This window comes from Myotis daubentonii, chromosome X (assembly GCF_963259705.1).
Source record: "Myotis daubentonii chromosome X, mMyoDau2.1, whole genome shotgun sequence".
Classification (NCBI taxonomy): domain Eukaryota; kingdom Metazoa; phylum Chordata; class Mammalia; order Chiroptera; family Vespertilionidae; genus Myotis; species Myotis daubentonii.
Genome location: NC_081861.1, coordinates 124,508,993 through 124,533,329, shown reverse-complemented (window position 1 = coordinate 124,533,329; position 24,337 = coordinate 124,508,993). Strand labels below are relative to the sequence as shown.

Sequence of the window (24,337 nt, the reverse complement as noted above, 5' to 3'; positions counted from 1 at the left end):
GCTGGTTCCTTCTGGAGCCTCAGGGGGAAACTTGTTTCCTTGACATTTCTAGCTTCTGGAAGTCTCCTGTATTCAGCTGACTCCTTCCTCCCATTGTTCCAACCTCTTGCTTCCATTCTCATGACTCCTCCTTCCTCCTTTGACTTTCTTACAGCTTTCTCTTAAGGAACCTTAGGATGACATTTAAGACCAATCTGGATAATCCAGGATAATCTCCATCATGAGAGCCTTAACTTAATCACATCTGCAAAGTCCCTTTTGCCATATGATGTAACATTCATCGATTCCGAGGATTAAGACATGGGTATCTTTTTTTTTCTAATTTAAGATTTTTAAAAATTGATTACAGCTCTGACCGGTTTGGCTCAGTGGATAGAGCGTCAACCTGTGGACTGAAGGGTCCCGGGTTCGATTCTGGTCAAGGGCATGTACCTTGGTTGCGGGCACATCCCAGTAGGGGGTGTGCAGGAGGCAGCTGATCGATGTTTCTCTCTCATCGATGTTTCTATCTCTCTATCCCTCTCCCTTCCTCTCTGTAAAAAACCAATAAATTATATTTAAAAAAATAAATAAATAAATTGATTTCAGAGAGGGAGAGAGAGATAGAAACTTCAGTGATGAGAGAGGATCATTGATCGGTTGCCTCCTGCATTCTCCCTACTGGGGATCGAGCCTACAACCTGGGTATGTGCCCTGACCGGGAATCAAACCTCGACCTTCTGGTTCATAGGTCGGTGCTCAACCACTGAGCCACATCGGTTGGGCTACATTAAAATTTTTTAATAAAAAAATTCTGTAACTATGTACAGTGATGGGTGTTAAATAGACTTATTGTGGTGATCAACTATTGAACCATTATTTTTGTACACCTGACATCCATTATGTGTCAATTATACCTAAATTTAAAAAAAGAAAGATGGTGCTTTGACTAGATAATGTAAAACTAATGACAAAAAGAACTGTCCATAAATACTGTAGTTAGTAGATACAGAAAAACAGATATGTAAGTATACGTGAGATAGTATGCTTAGATAATATTTCCTGGCTCTGAGTGCTGAGATGGCCTAGAAACAGTGACACTCAGCAGCAATGAGAACACATCCAGACCTTTGTTTCTAAATACCATTCTCCAATAAATGGAACCAGAGCTCTTTGAAAAATGGCTGATTCTAGGCCTGGGGCAGGAAAGAGATAAGGAGCCCGCACTTGGCCTCTCCAGACCCCTCCTGTGAGTCACATGCTGTGATGTTTATTCTGATTTACAGGCTCTTGCTGTAGTGTGTCCTTTCCCTGTACATTTGAAAGCTTTGCCCTTTTGGGCCCCTTCTTCAGCAATTTAACCCTGTTTCAGTGCCACTGTGAGTGCAGCTATATATTCTATTCTTGTAAATGTTGCATGGGCACTAGGGGGGAAAAACGGGCTATTGTCTAGTGTGCATATTTGTTTTCAGATTTATTAGTCATATTATTAAATGATTCTTTATCCTTCACATTTTGGCTTTATAATTTTCAGTGTCACTTTTGTTGTTGTTAATCCTCACCAGAGGATATTTTCCCATTGATTTTTAGAAGGAGTGGAAGGAAGGGGAGAGACAGAGAGGGAGAAACATTTGATGTGAGAGAGACACATCGATTGGTTGCCTTCTGCACGTGTCCCAACCAGGGCCAGGGATCGAGCCTGCAACCTAGGTACACGCTCTTGACCGGAACCGAACCTGGGACCCGTCAGTCCGCAGGCCAACACTCTCTCCACTGAGCCAAACTGGCTAGGGCTCAGTATTACTTTTTTTTTTTAAAGATTTTTAAAAATATATATATTTTATTGATTTTTTTTACAAAGAGGAAGGGAGAGGGATAGAGAGTCAGAAACATCAATGAGAGAGAGAGAAACATCAATCAGCTGCCTCCTGCACACCCCCCACTGGGGATGTTGCCTGCAACCAAGGTACATGCCCTTGACCGGAATCGAACCTGGGACCCTTCAGTGAGCCAAACCGGTTAGGGCTTCAGTGTTACTTTTTTTTTTTTTTTAATATTTTATTGGTTTTTTACAGAGAGGAAGGGAGAGGGATAGAGAGTTAGAAACATCGATGAAAGAGAAACATCCATCAGCTGCCTCCTGTACACTCCCTACTGGGGATGTGCCCGCAACCAAGTTACATGCCCTTGACCGGAATTGAACCTGGGACCCTTGAGTCCGCAGGCTGACGCTCTATCCACTGAGCCAAACCGGTTAGGGCTTCAGTGTTACTTTTTAATGTCAGATTCTACTAACATAAATATTTCCATCTTTGATTTCTCTTAATTTGCATTTGTTTTATATGTTCCCCCTTTTCTTTACCTTAATTTTTTGTTTCATTTTGTGATTCATTTAAATAGTATGAAATTCAAATTTTATTTTTAAAACTTATTTTTAATTATAGTTGATATACAATATTATATTAGTTCCAGGTGTACAACACAGTGATCTATTTATGTACCTTACAAAGTGATCACCACAATAAGTCTAGTAATCATCTGTCCCTGTCCATAGTTATTACAATGTTATTGACTCTATTCCCTATGCTGTATATTACATCCCCCATGACTTATTTTATAACCAAACGTTTGTACTTCTTAATCCCTTTCCTCTTTTCTGAACAAACCCCCATCTCCCCTCCCCTCTGGCAGCCATCAGCTTGTTCTCTGTATCTAAGAGTTTGTTTCTGTTTTGTTTGTTCATTTGTTTTTTGGATTCCAGATATAAGTGAAATCATATGGTATTTGTCTTTCTCTGTCCAACTTATTTCACTTAACATAATACTCTTTAGAGGTCCATCCATGTCCGAAATAGCAAGATTGACCTCTTAATCCAATTGTGAATCTTAATCTTTAATAGGGGAGTAGATCCCATTTATATTTATAGTGATCACTAATGCATTTGTTTAATTATTTATGTCATATTTTTCTATGCTATTTTTAATGTTTCCTTATCATTTTTATTTGTTTTATGATTTAAAATTTTTGAGGTTTATTTATTTATGTCTGTGTCCATGAGTTTCTGTTTTATATCCCACATATGAGTGAAATGATATAGTTCTTAGCTTTTTCTGACTGACTTATTTCACTTATCCAGTCCTCTATTGCAGGATGCTTTGGTTGCTTCCATGTCTTATTCGCGACGATTTTTAAAATTTGTTTGTTTCCCCTTTTGACTGTTTGCTTTTATCTGATTCATTTCTTTGGAAGATATCTATACTCTTTTTGATACTGCTAAATGTGACTTTTAAGGTTTTCAAGAGCATCCTCTGGGTCTGGGGGAGGTAATGTACTCAAGTATTTTAATAGCAAGAAAGCTATGAACAACTGAGGGTCATGTCAGAAGGATTCAGGAACCAACGTAAAGAAGTTCCTATTAGGCACAGTTGGTATAATTTGAGCACCAATAAAAATAATTGCAGTGGATTGAAACACATGGAATATGTTTGAATCATGAGTTTAAAATGCTACCAAATGTATTTTTCACTTTAAAAAGAAAACACCTGATTGAGGCAGCCGATTTCCAAAACGTTGAGGTGAGGAGTTTAGTAGAGACACTCTCCCCAGTAAAAGAACCATTTAGCTGGTGAAAATTATTTTTTAAAAAACCCAACCGTTTAAAGTCTCTGGAATTTGTCCCAAGGACATACAGCAAATAGAAACATTCATTCAAGAAAATCTCCTGCTTAAACCTTAGTAAGAACAGTGGGAGTCTGTAGCATTTGAGCCGAGAACTGCTTCCGGCTCCCCAACTCAGTGTGATGGAAGCTCTGTTGGAAAATTCAGCCCAGAAGATGGGGCTCTCTTCCCCCAACCCCCACCCCTACTCCCGCTGCCAGTCTTAGACCATGGTTTCACTCCAGGAAGGGCAAGCCTGCAGATCTCTCATCTCTCATCAGCTTCATCCAGGCAGATGCAGGGGAGAGGACTAAAGTTCCCTCCCCTGCCCAGTCTCCCCAGTAGGACAAAAATTCTACTAAACGTGGTACTGACCCCCCTGCTTCAACTTGCTCACAGGGCAGTGGTTCTAAATCAGGAGGAGGAGCAAGAGAGGACCCAGGCCAATGATCCCTCTAGAGCGGTGGGACACCATCCTCCCTCCCCCAGCTCAGGTGTAGTAGCACAGAGGTCCCCTTAGAACTTACAGCAGTGCCCGCCACACGGTGTGTGTAATATTTGTTAGCTATTGTGGTGATAGACAGTTTGGCAGAGTGTACGAATCTTTGGTTACAATTTTTTTTTCTCTAAAAATGTCTAGCTGTTGCTCTATTTTCTTCTGAAAGCTGATATTGCAGAGAAGTCTGAAACCAAACGGTCTTTGTTGCCTTGTAGCATAGTGGTTAAAAGCAAAGGTGGGACTGCCTTGGTTTGTATTCCGGCCTCCTCAATTTATACTGGATGTATGACCTTGGGCAAGTTTCTTGACCCCTAATCCTTACTGTTATCATCCGTATAGTGGGGCAACTCATAGACCTCCCCATTGTGTACCCTTTGCACTTGTTGGCCAAACTTCTCTTTTATTTGTTTATTTTTCTCACTCCACCCTTTTAATTCTGATGGGATTTTGAATCACAGTACCCTCAGCCCCTGGCCAAATATATATATAATTGATTTCAGAGAGGAAGGGAGAGAGATAGAGAGATAGAAACATCAGTGATGAGAGAGAATCATTGATTGGCCGCCTCCTGCACGCTCCCCACTGGGGAGGATCTAGCCCGTAACTGGGGCATGTGCCCTTAGCCAGAATCAAACCTGGGACCCTTTAATCCGCAGGCTGACGCTCTATCCACTGAGCCAAACCGGCTAGGGCCTGGCCAGTTCTCTTGCTCCATTCTCTTGGCCACTGTGATGGATCCAAGGGCGAGCACATGGCAGAAAGACAACTGGAGACCTTCTCTGGTGAAACCAGGAGGAAGACTCCCTCTCTCTCTTCTGGTGTTACTGAGCTATGATCATGTGAGTCAGGAGCTGCCTCTGCCACGTCTGCAGGAAGCCTGTGGGCCCCCAGGAGGAATGAGAGAGCTGAGGCAGCTGGAGAGCAAAGGGATCCCGACAACATAGTTTGAGTTCCTGAATCTGGTCACCTTAAAGGCCAGCACCACCCTGTTTTGGAATGCTATGAAGTCTAAATGAGAGAATTCACGCAAAGCATCAAGTAGTGTGCGGAACAAATGATGTTTTCTCCTGTCTTGAGGATCGCAGGTTGTTTTCTTTGTAGCTGAAACTTACTGCCATATGTGTGTAATTAGGTAATCCTCCCTGAAATGGGGTAAGTTCTTTCAGTTTACACTTAAGGGAGACCTCCCTTAAGCTCAGAAAAACCGTTTTCTAAAAAATCTTTCATGCCCTGGCCGGCTATCACAGTTGGTTAGAGCATTGTCCCAATATGCCAAGGTTGCTGGTTTGATCCCCGGTCAGGGCACATACAAGGATCAACCAATGAATGCATAAATAAGTGGAACAACAAATCTCTCCCTCCCCCTCCCTCCCTTCCTCCCTCCCTCCTTCCTTTCCTCTCTCTCTTTCTCTCAAGTCAGTAAACAAACATTAAGAAAATAAAATAAAACATCTTTCATCATGTATTTCTTGGCCAGGAACATCACACACCTGTAATTTGTTGGTCATTGTCTCCGTGTCAACGCTCTCATCACTCTCCTCCACACCTGAACACCCAGTTCCTAGGGGCATGGATGTGGGTGACGCAGAATCAATGCCAAGAGCTGTTGATTCTCAACCCTCCTGGGCCACACCATGCCCACGGGAGGACTCTAAGCCACTGGCTGCCACAAGCCCAGCCCCAAATGGGTTTCTGCCTTGTCCCTGTGCCACTGTCTTTCTAGTAGCAGAGCTGGCAGGTGTTTGCGCTACAGGATTTCTCGGTAACAGACTTCATGCAATGCCAGAGTGAGGGGCCACAGCTCTGCCGGATCCCAGAAAGCCCTGCTTCCTCGGCATTGCCCTGGGGCTTGTGGGACATGCAGGCTCTCAGGCCCCATCCTGCATCAGGAGCATTTCCACAACATCCCCAGGGGCCCTGTGTGCCCATTAAAGTTAGAGAAGCTCTGCTCCAGAGCTCAGGCTCAGTTTGAACCTTTTGTTCATAATCCATTTTGGGGGGTCTCCTCACAAAGTCATTTTTTTTTCTAGCAAAAACCTTCCCAAACTGACTGGACCAGATCACGTAATACTCTGACACTTGACTACTTACTTGATTTTCATGTGAATTTTCCCTGAATATAATGACCATAAAGTGGGGGGTTCCATTGCTAGGTCACTTAGAAGTCATATGCGCAATTCACACTTTATAGAAACCTTAATTTTACTCAGTCAGATTACTATTGTGTCCTTGGCTTGCCTCACCTTTTTGAGAATTATGAAACTTTCCACATTTTTGCCAGCTGCTTCTTCCTGTTTTGCTCTCAATTTGGGTTGTTTCTATTTGCTTGATGCCTGAATGCAAAAACAAGTAAAAATCATTTGTGGTTCATGTAAACACAGAGCACAATTCAAATTTATTCCATATGAGATTCTCTGACGAGGAATTATGTCCTATAACTGGTGAGAACATTTTTGCCTTAAAATGTAATGTTTCATTGTCACTCCTTTGAGCATATTTATTTAACCATTTTGGGGTGAAAAGTCATTTGAATTAGAATAATGAAAATAATTACAATAATGAAACATCATTAAAAAGGAGTCTTTGTTCAAAATGTGGGAGAATTTTCAAGAGCTGCTTTAACAAATGTTGCTAACTGAAAGGTCATTCTGTAAGATACTTATGTTCTTGGCAAAAAGTAAAAAGTATGAGCACATCAAGTGTTGGCCACAGAATGGGGAGTTGGGAATTCTCTTCTGCTGGAGAGAATGTATATTAGTATAGTCATTTTGGAGAGTAATATTGAAAATGTGGCATATCCAGCAATTTTACTTCTTTATACTGCAAGTGAAACTTATAAATATGAGCAAAGAGGCATTTACCAGGATGTACTAATATTTCTTATAGTACCATTGGTGTGTGCCCACTTGTCTGTGTACTCACCTGAAATGCTGGTTAAATTGCAGATTCCTGAACTTTATCCCAGACCTACTAAAAATCAGAATTTCTGGGAATTGAGGCTCAGGAGTCTGCATCTTTAGTAAGGTTTGCCCTTGCAAATTTGAAAACCACTGCAGTTTTCTTAATCATAAGTGGTCTAATTTTATTGATTTAGAAAGTGGTTATAAGGTCCATAGAAAAGAGAAAGGAAGCAACTAATATCTAATGCTTGCTCCACTCCAAAGGTTCTTTGATATTTGAAGTATTTTTGTCTTTGTACTGTTGTTTTTTTAAAAAAATATATTTTATTGATATTTTTATAGAGAGGAAGGGAGAGGAATAGAGAGTTAGAAACATCGATGAGAGAGAAACATCGATCAGCCGCCTCCTGCACATCTACTGGGGATGTGCCCGCAACCAAGGTACATGCCCTTGACCGGAATTGAACCTGGGACCCTTGAGTCCGCAGGCCGATGCTCTATCCTCTGAGCCAAACCGGTTTCGGCTGTTGTTTGTTTTTTATACTTGCGGTGGAAAATTTCAAATATACAACCAGAGGGAAAGGGGGCGGGGGGTGAGAGGATTTAGGAGAGGGTATAAGGGGGATAAATGGTGATGGAAGGAGACTTGATTTAGGGTGGTCAACACACAATATAATATATAGATGATGTACTATAGAATTGTACACCTGAAACCTATATAATTTTATTAACCAATGTCACCTGATTAAATTCAATAAAAATGTAAAACATAGAAAAATTTAAATACACACACAAAGAGGATAATACATCAAGCACTCATGTGTCCATCATCCAGCTTCAACAATTGTGTGCTCGTGGCCAGTCTTATTTTAATTACATCCTCCACCCACTGCACCCTCAACCCCTGTTCTGTCCTCACTCTCCCATGTTATTTTCAAGGCCATCTCTGATAGCTTATTATTTTATCTGTAAATAGTTTGATAATGTATCTCTAAAACATAAGGACTCTTTTATTTTATTTATTTATTTTTAAAATATATTTTATTGATTTTTTACAGAGAGGAAGGAGAGGGATAGAGAGTTAGAAACATTAATCAGCTGCCTCCTGCACACTCCCTACTGGGGATGTGCCCACAACCAAGGTACATGCCCTTGACCGGAATCGAACCTGGGATCCTTGAGTCTGCAGGCTGACGCTCTATCCACTGAGCCAAACTGGTTAGGGCCATAAGGACTCTTTTAAAGATACAATCACACCTAAACTAAATTAACAATACTTTGTTTATATCAACATGTATCTTGTCATTGTTGAAAACAATCCACTCAGTGTTCACATTTCTTCAATTGTCTCATATTTATTTTACACTTGCTTGAATCAAGATTGAAATAGGTTTCATATACAGCAATTGATTGATGTCTTTTAAGTCTTTTCTTATCTATTGGTTTCCCCTCCAATTTTTTTTTCTCTTTATTTGTTGAAGAAAGCAGGTCCCAGAGTTTCCCACCATCTTGATTCAGTTGATTGCACCGCTGTGGTTCCATTGATATAGTTGTCTGTCCCCTGTATTTCCTGTAAATTGGCAGTTAGAGCTAGAGGCTTAATCAAGTTCAAGTTTGACTTTTTTGGCTAGTGGTGTTAATGGATAGGAGAGGGCCTCCTCTTCCCGGTTGCTAGTGGGGTTGGAATTCTTGTGATATCCAGAGAAAAGGAGTTTTCTGAGGCTCACAGGGGAGGATGAGATATAGTAGAAAGCTTTATTTCTGTGGAATTACACCCCTGGGTTTCCAGAGTCCCATTTCCCTTAATCCAGTCATAGAAATGTAGCTGGAGCTTCAGCAGAGCTAAAATCAGAGCCAGTGTCCAGAGTTTCCTTTCCATGTTGGAGCTGGGTCTAGTCCGCATCAGGCTAGCTTAGCTTGTGTTTCCCACTGCAGTCCATTAGTCCATTGCGTGTGGGGTCCGCATGGCCATGGGCCGAATGGGTGAATGCAAGGAAACAGGAGCAAAAAAGAGAGCCCCTACGCAGAGAGTCAAGCATGACAAGAGAGCAACAAGAGAGAGTGCTCCTTTGTTTAGGGTATTATGTATTCCCAAATATTTGCATGTTTGCAGTCATCAAGACCATTCTGGCCAACCATCTCTGTCCCCAGGTGTGATTGACAGGCAAGTACCTTCTCTATGTCACCCCAACTTTACTAGGTATGCATCTGTTTTCCCTTTGTTAGATCCCTTCCCCCAATGTTTTTCAGGGAATTGGCTTGCGGTTCCCCGGGGAGTGCAAAGTTGCGACTTCCTGCTAAAGCTGCCCAAATGGCATGCTTATAATGCCCGGCCTTCCCCCTTTGCTCCTTTTCCATTATTAATAACTAGCTAATTACAATGGTATCAGTGGTATTTTGTACTTCCATCATGAGGCATCTGTCTGGTTGTCACTCTGCTTAGCTGCCACTGATGATTGTTGCCTAGGTCCATTGATTCATTAGCGGTTGCAAAATGGTGGCATCTAACTCTACCAAGTCTTCATGTATTAGTTGAAATACTTCTATTAAAAGAAAATGCCCTTCATCAACTATGTGTTTAACCTGAGGAACAGTTCATACAGTATAAGTGCCTGATCTTTCCCTTTACTAGTTTTCAAAATAATGAGTTGGTTCTGTAGCTTTTCTCCAAAAGTGATCATTAAAAAAACACACCACAAGTTATAATTCACGTGCCATAAAATTCACTAGTTTCTAGTATATTCACAAAGCTGTGCAACCATCACCACTAGTTGATCATTCTAAAATATATTTTTATTGATTATTTTTTTTAGAGAGAGAGAGAAGAAGGGAGAGGGAGAGAGAAACATTGATATGAGAGCGAAACATCTATCAGCTACCTCCTGCACGCCCCTAATGGAGATTGAGCCTGCAACCTGGGCATGTGCCCTAATGGGGCACAAGAGGATGCACAGCTAACTGAGCCACACCAGCCAGGGGTAGTTGATCATTTTTATTTATTTTTAATTTTTTATTTTAAAAAATATATTTTATTGATTTTTTACAGAGAGGAAGGAAGAGGTATAGAGAGTTAGAAACATCAATCAGCTGCTTCCGGCACCCCCCCAACTGGGGATGTGCCCGCAACCAAGGCACATTCCCTTGACTGGAATCGAACCTGGGACCTTTCAGTCCGCAGGCCGACGCTCTATCCACTGAGCCAAACCGGTTAGGGCTAGTTGTTCAGTTTTAAAAATGCCATTACAAACTCATCCACCTACTTGATGCATTTCAATTCATAGCAATTATTCTTTTGACATTCAAATTTTTAAATCTTTAGCAAACTGGCACCTCTTTAAACTGGTTCCTGACACCTTTTGACACCTAGCAAGCTTTCTGTTATGAGGAGATATTCCTGGTTCATCTTGTATTTTCCACTCCAGCCCAGGAACCAGTCATTTCTCTCAGAACTGTGGTTCCTCTAGTCGAAAATTGTACATAGAGGCAGCAATCTGGACACCCAGCATGCTCATTATTTTCTCACTTATATTCAGGAATTAAACAATGTCTTATTCAACTAATGACTCGTTATAAAATACTGTTTGAAAATCACCTAATTGTCAGTCATTGTTCATTTTAAAATTATTTCCCTTGGGGAGGGTGTGTGGCTCAAAAACTCAAATTAAAAATTCTTACTTGGCATTAATTATAGCCAGCTGAATTCCGTGATGCAACTTGCTCATGTTAAGATAAGTACATATAAGATGACTTGAGTGTAAAAAAAAAAAAAAAGATGACTTGAGTATCAAGTATCAGATAGATGGTTAATTGTTATAGGATGTGCTTAGTTCAATAAAATTAGAGACTTCCTAGGGGAAAGTAAGTATTTTTTAACCTTTGGGACATAAAATAATTACCACAACATTATTCGAGGTCTATATTTTCTCATAAACCAATAACTTACTGTTTTCTATTTGGATTTCCAGCAGTTAGTGATGTGGAGTGAAAATTAACAGTATTTTTCCTTCTTTTTTTAAGAGCTTCTTTTCTGACTAATCTTTCTCTGGAAAAATGATTGAAAGGCCTTGTATTATTTCTGGCTCAAGGACCTATAAACATGTCAGGAATTTTTAGTTAAGTTATTAAAACATTGTCAAAACCTTGAATAGATGCTTTTTAACTATCTGATATACATTAACAGCTCTGAAGGAACAAATAGAATTTAGCACATAACCAAAATCCCTTGACTGTTTTGTAATCATCTATTTTGTATTCACAGCATATACCTTTGAAATATTCTGCTCTCAATCTCCCTATATCAAATTTTATTTGAGAAAATGGAAGGACTTAAGAATGTTTTTATTCTGCCATAGGTAACCTCCTTATTCAGAGTTCTCCAAGTACCACATCATTTTATTCCCTGTGCCCAGAATTCTATAGGTCCTTAATACTAAAACAATGAACAAAAGTATCAATGCTAGTAGGCTGTAGTACAGTGATGGCAAACCTTTTGAGCTCGGCATGTCAGCATTTTGAAAAACCCTAACAACTCTGGTGCCGTGTCACATATAGAAATTTTTTGATATTTGCAACCATAGTAAAACAAAGACTTATATTTTTGATATTTATTTTATACATTTAAATGCCATTTTAAAAAAATATATTTTATTGATTTTTTTACAGAGAGGAAGGGAGAGAGAGAGAGAGTCAGAAACATCTATGAGAGAGAAACACTGATCAGCCGCCTCCCGCACATCCCCCACTGGGGATGTGCCCGCAACCCAGCCACACGCCCCTGACTGGAATCGAACCCGGGACCCTTCAGTCCGCAGGCCAACGCTCTATCCACTGAGCCAAACCGGTTTCGGCCATTTAAATGCCATTTAAAAAAGAAAAATCAACCAAAAAATGAGTTTGCGTGTCACCTCTGACACACGTGTCAGAGGTTCGCTATCACTGCTGTAGTAGGTCCTTTAAGTGCAAGGTGTCAGGTTAATCACCCAGTGATTAATTACCAAATGCGTTCAGTGATCTTAGGTGTCCTCAAGGTCCTATTGTGAATATTCTCATAAACTATGTTTTGATTTTATTATAACATCAAATGTTTTATAAATTTTTTTATTGATTTGAGAGAGAGAGAGAGAGAGAGAGAGAGAGAAAGACATCAATTTGTTGTTCCACTTATTTATTCACTCATTGGTTGATGCTTGCATGTACCCTGACTGGGGATTGAACCTGCAACTTTGGCATATTGCGACAACTGGGCTATACAGGCAGGGCAACATGGAATGATTTCTGATCTCTGCTGTTCACACTTCCTTTGTGCCTTCACTTTATCATAAGTATTTTATATTAAGGGTATTTCTAGTAAAATGCTTTTTATCATACACTGTTCTTTACAGCCTTCCATAAGTGGATTTGAAGTAGAAGTTACTTTCCCTTTTTTTGAAAAATAAAAGTATAGTTGACTTCACCTGCATAATCATCTATGGAGTAATTTTTGTTGGACTTTAATAAAAGTTTATTTAATAGAAATAGGCTTTCCTTTTCTTGTTTCCCATCAAAGTCTTTATGCATGAAAAGTACTGGCAAAGGGTTCTTTTATTATAAAAGTATCAATACCTAAACTACTTCTGGTCTTTTAAGTTGAGGAAACCTTTTTTTCATTTGTGTTCCTTGACACTCTTAAGTACTTTATACTGGTGGACTTAGAAGTATTTGATGGTAATTATGGAAGAACTAATAAGAATGCTGACATTAGGTTTTTGTGTTCATGCTGCTTACAGTTGCATGGATTAGACCCCATTCTTGACATACCATAGCATTAAACAGAGGCACTTGGAAAGTACCTAAATGCTGGTAATCAATTTTTTGAAATTATATTAGTGTGAGTATACAAGCTATTTCTCTTTCTCACTTATATTTACCTTTCTGTGAATAGAGTCTATATCATAGCCTGATGGAGTTTTCTACAAATGATGAAGACATGTTGTCATTTATCATTTTTGAAAGTAAACTTAACCGCTGAAAAAAAAATCAAAGCTGAACTATTGAAAGGAAAATTACCATCCCGTACATTCTCAGACATTTCTTCTTATTGTACCGTTGGTTTGTAAAATGTCTGAGGGAAAGGACGACTTGCATTCTGGGAGTTTTAAAAAGTTATGACAGGAAATGAAAATATATGGTTTCTGTATTTAAAATGAGATTTCACAACAGTATGCTATTTATGTTAAAACTTTTGTGTTCTGTACTGCTTAAAATGTTTTTATCTAACATTTAGTAAAGAAATAAAGTACGTCAGATATCCTGATTAAAAACCACCCTGTTTACCATTTAAGTATAACTTTTAAACATAATTTGGGTCCCAAGTTTAGTATGGAAAGAGCTTAAACATTTAAACTAATGAAAAAGCAAAATACACATTTTTGGGGTTGATAAATGCTTTGTTTAATCAAATACATATTACCCCTTCTTTCCAGTCGTTTTTCTTTTAAACTTTAAGAGGCTGTTTAAGGAAGTTTGTAAAAAAAACACCCATACCCAATTCTGCTCCCTTTCCGTATTTATTAGAGAATGTGAAAAACTGATCTTATGAAACAATTACACAAGACTTCCATTTCATAGGCTCCCAAACTCTGAAACACCGATATATATGTAGAAAATATACATTAAAAATCTGTCCGTTGCACTGTGCGAAACCCGTTTCAAATGTAACCAACCCTCTTCCTGATTTTTCTTCCCCACCCCCGCAAACGAATAAAATCAGTTAGGCTTTCTGGCTGCATGTTTATTTTTAAAAAATTAAATTAAATGGTTTCGTAGTTGCTTTAGGATCACCTTTCTACCCCTCCTCTTTCCCACATACCCACTTCGACTGGCAAGCCTATTTTCATTTTATTTCAAAGATTTTTTTTTTTTTTTAAAGCGAAAGCAGGGGACGGCGGGGGTTGCTAAATTTATCTTCTCCAGCCACGGGGATGAAAACACATTTACTGCGGGCGGGGGTCTGAGGGCCTGCAAACAACTCGAGCAGGCGCCTCGGCCAGGACGGGTGAGGACGGGCAGTATGTCTCCGGGGAGGGCCCGGGGGGCGGCCGCGGCCCACAGGAGATGGTGGGGGGCGGCCGGGCCGAGTCGGGCCCCACGCGGGCTTTACAGCCGAGGCGGCGGCAGCGGCGCGTGTGTAGCGGTGGCGGGCGGGAGCGCGGAGGAGGTGGAAAGAAGGGGGGCGCTGTCACGGAGACCCCGTCGCAGCGAGGCCACTAGGCTTCCCGGCCGCGGGGCGTATGCTTCACCGACCCGGGGCTCCAGGGGGACCCACCGGGCGGAGGAGGGGGCCTCTCTACCCTTCCGCATTTTCCTGGGTCTCTCTCCCGGGCGGTGACGTGACGTGCTGACGGCGGGCCCGTGCCGGGGAGCTGGGCCGCTTTTTGTCAGCTCCGAGCTCGGCCCCTCCTCCCTCCCTCCGCCCGCCCCACCAGCCGGAGCCCGGCCCAGTGCTCCAGAGAAAGGCCGGCCTGCAGTACCCGCCACCGTCGCCGCCCGCCCGCACGCCCGTCCGGTGAGTTCCGGGCGCCGCCGCGGCCGCGGGGCCTAGAGCGCGTGCAGCGGCCTGGTCCCGGCCTGGTCGGCGGCCCTCAAGGCGCCCTTCCGCGCTAGGCCGGGCGGCGTGGCGCGCGGCGCCGACCAGGCCCCGAGGAGGCCGCAGTTAGGCCCGGGGAGGAGCCCGGCTGCCCCGAGCTGCGGTGGAGGCGCGCTCAGTGAACGGGCGCGGGTTGGGGGAGGGTCGCCCGGTGGCCTGGGAGGCGATTGAGAGGCCGCGGGTCGACGGCGCGGCCGGCGTGGGGCACCGCGCGAGGGTGAGGCCTGGCCGGGAGGCGAAGGCTGCAGGCGTGAGGTGAAGGCCGCAGGCCGACCGGGCCGATTTTCGCTATGTAAATATCGGCGAGGGGGGGAGGGCCGGGGGACAAGATGGCGGCGGCTCGGCGGCTCGGCGCCTGCTGCAGGGGACGATTGAAGGGGTTGCCGGGAGGGGGAGCCGCCATCTTGAAGGCGGTGTCGGAAGAGAAAATTCCGCTACAGCCCGGGAGGTGGGGGGAGGGGGGACGTCGGAGGGCGGGCTGCGGCTGCGGCGGCTCCGGTGACGGGCCCTGGAGGCCGGGCGCGGCTGCGTGTGCTTGCTTCCCACCGCGGCCATTGCCCTCGCCGCCATGATGGGCTCCTGGCGCTCGGCGGCAGCGCCACCTTCCTGCCCTGCCTCGCGCAGCCCCTAGACGGGTTGTTGCTTCCGCTGCATTTTAACTGAGCTGCGCAGGCGGCCATCGCCGCCGCTCTGACGCTTGCGACGTCGTCTCCCTCTGCGTCCCCAGCCCCGCGTCTTTTCCTCGCTCTCTTAGCGGCCCAAGGGCGATCGGGGCGGATGGCAGCCCAAATATCTGGGCTCACTACGGCAAGTGGCACCCCAAGACATTTTATTGTAAGTCAAAGTCATGGCTGTTAAGGCGCCCTCGATGCGGTTTTCCAACAATCATTGCCTTCTTCAGAGTCTAAATAAAGCAGTAGCAATCCAATTGGCTAAGAAGAAGTTCTCACCACTCTCTTATCCAATAGGAGAAAAAGTGAAAATTACACAGGACGAGAACGGAGGAATAGCATTTGAAGGAGTCTTTTGAGCTGATTTACTTGGGAATAACTTTTTTTCTTGAAACTACTTTCTTGAAAAAGGTGCATTTAAGCTATTCGCGATCTGTTGGTAGTATTTACTTGTTTTTAAGGAGTAAGGGGAAGGGCAGAAAGTTTTATTTTCTTACCGAGGGACAACAATGTGATGCGGTATTTTTTGTTCATGTATCTATTATGGTATTTAGGAGTCTTTGTTTGATTTGAAAGATTCGAAGGTGTAATTCCTTCCTTTAAAGTACCTTTGATCGTTCGTACCGTACAACTCTCCAGGAAACTCGGAGCCCAGTGTTAGCGATGCATTGTGCTGGGTGCTAAGAACGATTTAAAACGGGTCTTGTAATGCAGCGTGGCTGCAAGAAGTTCGTTGTTTAATGGTAGAGGAGACGAGGCGAAGTGCACTCAAGTGCTGCGAGAGAAAGGTACAATTAATTACTGAGGTTTCAGGGGGAAGGCACGTTTCCTTTCGGAACATCAGGGAAGTGTTCCTGACATTTTGAGGTTACTGAATGATGGTAGGACTTTATTAAGCGGTGGCGGAGGTGGGGAAGGGACATTTGAAGGGTGAATGTTCTTCGGAAAACAGTAAGTATTTACAGTTTGGTTGGAGTAGATAGTGTAGGTAGGGGAGTGGTGGGAATTCTGGGCAGAAAAGGTAGGTGGTGGAAGAGCTTGCTTGCAAGTTGTTAAGGCTTATAAACCCAATGGGGGAGCCCGGGGAGCCCTCAAGTTAGTGGGCTTTATATTCGCTTAGTAGTTCCATTAGACTAGGAAAAGTTTCAGAATTGAGAAACAACGAGAGTAGTAAGTTCACCAGTGTTTTCACTACTGGAATGATTATGAAGAACATTCAGAAGTTAAGCCAATTTTACTACTTTTCAGTGATCCATCTATTAGATAGCTGCTCCTTTTTTGTATCCTAACTTCTCATTGCAAATAACCTTTTGCTCAGTTATTATAATTTCTCTAGTAAACAAACAGGGAGGGGTTCCTAACTTTTCCTTTACCAGGTGAAAAATACAGGACTAGTGCCGTAGATTACTTTACTAAAATGAGGAATGAATTTGTAAGCATTCCCGTGGTAATTTTGAAAGAATCAGTGTTTGAGAAGTAGGTTAGAAGCGCCGGTTACTAAAAAGGCAGCAGCCTTCAGATGGCCCTTTGCAATCCCGGTTCTCCCTTGTGAGAGTAACCAAGGCTGTTTGCTAAGCGAAGCCTTCTCATGTTGTGATTAATCTTTGACTATTATAGATGCACATGTGCCGAATGTGTGCCGTAGAATTTTACGACATAAAACAAATATTCACTAGAAACTTGTTATAGTTTTTCCATTCCTAGACTGTGGCAGGTCAGAGTATCGATGCTCCATGAGAGGACGGGAGGGAACTGGAGATTCTCATGGTTGTCATAAAGGGCCATGGTTTACAGACGATTAAGAAACAGCGCGTTGTACGAGGCCCACTGGAAGCAAGTTGCTAAGGGGCTGGGTTGTGGAGGTGGTAAGAGTAAACGTACATTTAGAAAGAAGAACCAGTTGCTTTCTTTCTTGCCAGCTGGGAAAGACATAGAAAATGGTTGCATACACAGTACAGCAGCAGTAGATGTTTTACTACAGCAAGAGTGGATGTTCAAGATAAAGATTGTTAGACTCAAGTTGTGTAATGAAGGAGACAGATAAGTGCATAGTTTAGAAGGATTTCTATCTCCAACTGTTAGGTATAAAATGCTTTTTTCGTGAAAGAGTAGACTTTGATCTGGAAAACCTTATTACCTTACCTCTTGGATACCTGAAGTGTTAATTTTTAAGTTATGTAGATGTTTGGGATAGGTGCAAGTTTCCTTTTTTTAAAAAACATGCTCAGAATACATTAAAACAATTTTTTTTCCACATTCATTTTGTAAATACTTTCTTTCTAATCCCATCTGTACTTGTATTGTCAATGATGACCTTGTTTTTATTGTATGTGCACATACTAGCAATCAGACTTTTTTACTCTTAAATTCCTTAACCCGCCCTGGAAACCCCTCAGCATTAGCAGAGATTACCTAATCTTTTACTTAAATCAGGATGGATGATCATCTAATCTGAGCATTTGCGCTTACTTCCTTCCATATCATGCTCTTTAGTCTCTAAGGCTTTCCTCCTGTTCTTTCCCTGCAGAAAGAATTGGCCTCCTTCAGGCCCAGCTGCTCTTCCTGTGCACCCCACCCGTCCCAAAGGACGGACCTGTTAGTGAATCTGAATCTGCCGATTGCATCATTGCCTTCTAACTCCACTGGTGCCTTTCCCTCCCCTTATAAACATTCCTAGGTTTGCTCATCGTGCAGAAAACCTCACCTGTCTTTTTTTCTTTCACCAGTACTTTTCTTTTCATCCCACTTACTCCTAAATTGGGTAACTGTTCCACATCATGTCACTGGGTGTGTCACATAAAAGTATTCTGTGTTTCAGAAACTCTTTGCCTTCTCTGTCTTATACCATGAAGTTTCCGTCAAGGTCAATCTTCTGTCCTTTTTTGCTCAAATCTTCTCTCCGGGTTCCAGTGTTTCATACCATGCCCATCCTCTCTTTTAGTTTCTCATCTATCATTTTCAGTTGCCTACTGACCATCTCCACCCAGGTTCCCGGCTGTCTCAACACGGCTGAAACAAGATTTACCTGGCACATAGTAAATAGATGTCCAATATTGGAAAAATAATCTTTTTTAAACCCAGTGTCCCTAAAACAACACCTACTTCTAGTTTTCTTTCTCTTAATGGCATCATTATTTTCCCAGGCTCATTTTCCTCTGTCTCATATAGCAATGTGGACATCTTTAATTTATTAGCATTTACTCTTCACCCAAGGAGATGTTTTTCGTTTTTTTGTTTTTTAAATTGAGTTTAGAAAGCGAGGAAGGGAGAGGGATAGAGAGAAAGAGAAATATCAATGTGAGAGAGAGACATCAATCAGTTGCCTCCCGTACTCACCCCAAATGGGAATTGAATTTGTAACCTAGGTATGTGCCCTGACTGGGAATCAAACCCAAGACCCTTCTGTGCAAGGGATGACCCTCCAACCAACTGAGCCACACTGGTCAGGGCTAATTTATTATATTTTAATTGTATTTATATTTTTGTCATTTTTTCTAAACTTTCAATGTAGAAACAGTTTTATTCTTGTCCCCAAGCAGTACCTGGCACATGGTCATTATCTCTAAAAACAATTAATTATTGGGTGCAGAGAGTTTTATGTAGTTGAATAGTTTTCAACTATTCAATCATCTAGTCCAGTGATGGTGAACCGATGACACGCGTGTCAGACACGAACTCATTTTTTTGGTTGATTTTTCTTTGTTAAATGGCATTTAAATATATAAAATAAATATCAAAAATGTAAGTCTTTGTTTTACTATGGTTGCAAAGATGAAAAAATTTCCATATGTGACAGGGCACCAGAGTTAAGTTAGGGTTTTTCAAAATGCTGACACACTGAGCTCAAAAGGTTCGCCTTCACTGATCTAGTCAGTGTGTCCTTTGACCAAGGGGTATACATACTAAGGTACACCACTTAAGTTGAGTAACCTCCACCCCATCCCCACTGCTTAACTATTTGGGGTTAATATAGCCAGTGTATTCTTATTCCTGTGAAATTACTTTTCTAAACAATGTTTTATAAAATCCAGATTCTTACAACTATATTTACTCAAAGGGAGGTCCACTTTAAATTATGAAATATTTCAGAATTACAAGTGTCAATTTACAAATATTTTAGAGAAGCAAGAATCACCTAGATTTAACAGATTTTAATATTTAATTATATATTTGCTTCATAACATTTTTTGTTTGTGTAAAGAAAGAAAATCTCATAGATTCAGTTAAAGAGTGCCCCTCATTCCATTCCTGTCTTTTCTTTGCCAGAAGTAACTAACCACTGTCCTAATATGTATGTACCAAAAACAAGTATGTATTGCTTTGTGTGTTTTCACTTTACATGAACAGTACCATACTGTTTGTCATTTTCTTCACTTAGCATTGTGTTTTTGAGTTTTATCCATGTTGTATGTGGATCTAGTTTAGTGATTCTCAAAGTGTGTTCCAGAAGTTCCCAAGGATCTCTTAAGATTCTTCTAGCCGCATTCCTCTGTACACTGCATCGGTGCTGTACAAAGGCTATATGGCACATGATATCTTAAATTGAACACAAGCAGTTAAGGGGATCCAGCTGGCCTCTATTAAGCTTGATTTTTAAAGAGGCTTGCAAAACTGTAAAATAATGCTATTCTTTTCACTGTTTTTATTTTTTTGAAAATAGTAATGTGTTATGTTGACATAAAGTGGGTTTATTGTTTTATCAATTTATAAATTATTTTAAAAATGCCTCAGATTTAATTTCTAATGTAAATGTAGATAGAACCCACATAAGCAAAACTTTTTGGAGGTCTCAATTTTTAAGGCTGTGAAAGGGGTCTTGAGACCAAGAAGTTTGAAAACTATTGATCTAGTTCATTCATTTTATTTGTATTTCAATGTATAAATATATTGTGATTCATTTATTATGGAGAGACCATTTGGTTTGCAATTTTCTATAATTCCAAACAGTGCTTCAGTGAACATCTTTATACTGTACAGGGTTCTTCTCTCTTGGGATTATAGTAGTAGAATTGCTGCTTTCAGGAATCTGCATTTGTCACATTTACTGGGAATTGTCAAATTATGTCCTATTTGACACTCACCAGCTGTGTACGAGCCTCTGTTTCTCCAGACCAATGCCAAAAGATTACACTACATATTGTTTTCCAATCTGTTGGGTGTTAAGAATATCTCATAGCTGATTTCATTTTGCATTTCTTAAATTTCTAGTGAGATTGAGGCCCCCCCCCCCCCCCCACACACATATTTATTTGCCATTTGAGTTTTCTGTGACTTACTTGTGCCTATCCTTGGTCCATTTTTCAATTGGGTTGTCTTTTTCTCATTGGCTTATGTATAGTTTTATATTCTGAATACTAATAATTTGTAGTTATACACACTGAAAATACCATTTCCTAGGCTGTGGCTTATCTTTTAGCTTTGTTTATGGAATTTTTTTTTTTTTTTGGTATAAGACTTCTTGATGAGATGGTAATCAGTTTTCTTTCATTTATGGCTTATGTCCCATCCCCCCCCCCACCCCCCCCAATCTCCAAGGTTATAATAGTGCTGTGCTTTTTCATATTTAGGTCATTAATTCATCTGGAACTTTTTAAATCTATTGTGTGATCTAATTTTTTTAAATTATTTTTATTTTTTTGTTAATCCTCACCTGAGGATATTTTTTTCCATTGATTTTTAGAGAGAGTGTAGAAGGGAGGGAGGTAGGGGAGAGAGAGAGAGAGAGAGAGAACGAACCTTGATGTGAGGGAGAGACATAGATTGGTTGCCTCCCACATGTACCCCAACTGGGCCAGGGAACAAACCTGCAACCCAGGTTATGCCCTTGACTGGGAATCGAACCCATGGCCCTTCGGTGTGCAGGCCAATCCTCTAACCATTGAGCAACACCAGCCATGGCTAATTTAAAATTTTAATTTATTTTTATTTATATTTTTTATAGATTTTAGAAGGAGGGGGGAATAGAGAGATACATCAATCAGTTACCTCCTAATGCACCCTGACCTTATATTTAACCTGCAACCTGGGTATGTGCCCTGACTGGGAATCAAACCTGCCACCTTTTGATGTACAGGACGACGCTCCAAGCAACTGAGCCACACTGGCCAGGGCTAATTTTATCTTTTTAATATGGATTTGCCAAGTAGTTTAGCCTTTCTCCCCACAGATTTATAATGCAGCTCTTGAGGTTTATCATATTCTCACAATATACATATCTGTTTCTAGTTTCTCCTGGTTTCATTTGTTGACTAACCATACTATACCACTGTGATTTAATAATGATTGCTTTATAATTAAATCTTAATAATATGTTTTTTTTCTTCAGGTGAAAACTATTTTCCTTCCTTTGTTTATTTTTGGGTCAGTTTCTATGAAAAACTTGGATTTTTATTGTATTTGCATCAAATTTATAGAATAAATATATAGATACAGATAGATATATGCTAAATAGTGGAGCTGGGATTTGAATCTGGGTGTGCTCTATTGTTTTTCATAAAGTCTTGCTCAGCTTTCATTAGATCTTTTTCCAGATACTGTGTAATTTTTGTTGTGAATAGGATTTTTTTATTTAGTTATTTCTGTTAAGCATCTAAGCTGATGTATAGGGAACACTATGGACTTACATGTATTGATATATAACCCCGCTGAACTCTCATATTACAATATTTCATAGATTTTGAGATGTAGTTTCCTCCCTTAACATTTTAACATCTCTGAAATCAAAATAGATCTTGAATTGATGGTGTCCTGAAATCAATGTTGTCCTGGTAGCAGTCATGATATAGTTATTGTTGCCTGCACATGCACAAACTTGATCAAGACTCTTCATTTTGTCATCACTTAAATGAGTATGTGCATTGTTATGTAGTTTTTCATGCCAAACAATACAACCTAAGGGAGGAGAAATGGCGAAGTGGGTGTTTGACTGGAAAGAAAATCCCAAAGATAATAATGGAGCATTTTAAGAAACGCTGCCTCACTAACACTCTTGGCAGAGGGCAATATTATTAGGAAAGTTTGAATAGTTTTGAGTAGAAAAGTAATTCATAGGACGCTGAATGTGGAGTTTTAGGAGTACCCTACCAATTTCTTTTGCTTCTATTTTTTTTATATGCACAAAATACAAAAATATGTCTAAGTCTAAAATAATTTTCTCTAAGTCTAAAATGAAAATTCTAGATAATAATGTATGGCATTCCTTTAATTGGCAGTGTTTTTTTCTTAGTTGTATATAAAATAAGGATGTTACTTAAAATTGGTGGTATCTTTAGAATAAATGAAATGTGGGAGCAATAACACTTTAAAATTCTGTATTTTCTAGGTAGTTGTGTGTGAATGAGGTTTTATTTTTCATTCATTTCGCCTCCTGTTTCTTTTTTCTTTTTGTTAATCCTTACCTGAGGATATTTTTTTCCATTGATTTTTTTTTAGAGAGAATGGAAGGTAAGGAGAGGTAGAGAGAGAGAGATAGAAAGAGAAATATTGTGAGAGACACACATGGATTGGTTGCCCCTGGCATGCGTGCAGACCTGGGTGGGGATCGAACCTGCAACCCAGGTATGTGCCCTTGACTGGGAATGGAACCCACAACTCTTGGGTGTGTGTGCTGATGCTCTAACCATTTAATCACACTGGCCAAGGCTCTTTTTTTTTTTTTTTTTTTAATTGCATTGACTACTGTCTCTAGCTCAGTGTTGAATAAAAGCATTGATAACAGGCATCCTTGTCTAGGTAATTGAATAGAGTGCTTCTAATATTTTATCATTAAGCATGCTATTGTAGTGGGGTTTTTTGGATGGGGTAGATGTTATTTATTACATTCTCTTATGCTTATTTTAGAGTTTTCATTGTGAACAGAAGTTGATTTTTCTAATGTGTTTGCTGGATATATTGGTTTGATGGGTCGCATAGATTTTCTTTTTTTAAATTAAAAAAATTTAATTACAATTGACATTCAATATTGTATTAGTTTCAGTCAGCTATCTTTAGGATGTAGATTTTCTATTTTAAATTATCTTTGGATTTCCTGGATTATTGCTATGTACTTTTCCTTTTTCATGTCGGCTTTGTATTGTTTTGATAACAAACACGGTTATGCTAACTTCATAAGATGAGTATGGCAGTATTTTTTCTTTTTGAAATAAGTTTTACTTAATACTCTGTTCTTGAAAGTTAGAATTCATCTGTGAAACTGCCTGGTGTCTTTTCTGTGAATTGATTTGATTTAAGTTTCTTTGGTGGCGGTAAGTCTTTTTGACTTATTTTTTTTAAATTGATTTGAGAGAGAGAGAGAAACAGAAGAAATTTGTTGTTTCACTTATTTATGCATTTATTGGTTGATTCTTGCATGTGCATTGACCGGGAGTTGAACTCGCAACCTTAGCATATCAGGATGGTGATATCTAACCAACTGAGCTACGTGTTCAGGACTTGACTATTCAGAAAAATGTAACTTTTCAATTATATTGGTATAAGATATAGGTTTCTCTGACTTTAAAATATCTAATTTGATTAATTTGTCCCTCTTTTTTTCAGCACTGCCAGTAACTTGCCTATGTTATTAAGACTTTTCAAATAGTTCGTTTCTTTTAAAAATATATATTTTTTGTTGATTTCAGAGAGAGGAAGGGAGAGAGAGAAACATCAATGATGAGAGAGGCTCATTGATCGGCTGCCTTCAGCATTACCCTCACCCCCATTGGGGATCGAGCCTGCAACCCAGGCATGTGTCCTGACCGAGAATCGAACCCTGACTTCCTGGTTCGTGGGTTGACAGCCACACCGGCCGGGCTCAAATAGTTCTTATTGACCCTTTGTGTTTCTGCTCATTTGGTAAGATTTCTTTCCTTCTACTTTATTTGCATTTATTCTAACATTTAAAAAATCTAAGTTGGAGGTTTGGCTCATTAATATTTAATTTCTACTCTTATAATATGTGCCTTTAAAACTATAAATTTTCCTCGAACTATAACTGGTTGTGATGATTTTGATATGAATTGATTTTTAT

General features: G+C 40.5%; 1 protein-coding gene across 13 annotated transcripts in view; it reads left to right on the top strand.

Moving 5' to 3' along the window:
• The window catches only part of ZFX (zinc finger protein X-linked), a 77,252-nt gene that overhangs the window by 23,411 nt on the left and 29,504 nt on the right, over positions 1–24,337 (top strand). Inside the window, exons 1-2 of one of the 13 annotated variants that reach the window (XM_059679057.1) lie at positions 14,245–14,578; positions 23,866–24,162. The exons of 1 other annotated variant lie outside the window; for it this stretch is intronic. The gene's annotated coding sequence lies outside the window, so the exon portion shown is untranslated. 11 more of the 13 variants (XM_059679058.1, XM_059679059.1, XM_059679060.1 and 8 more) reach the window with 11 other exon arrangements.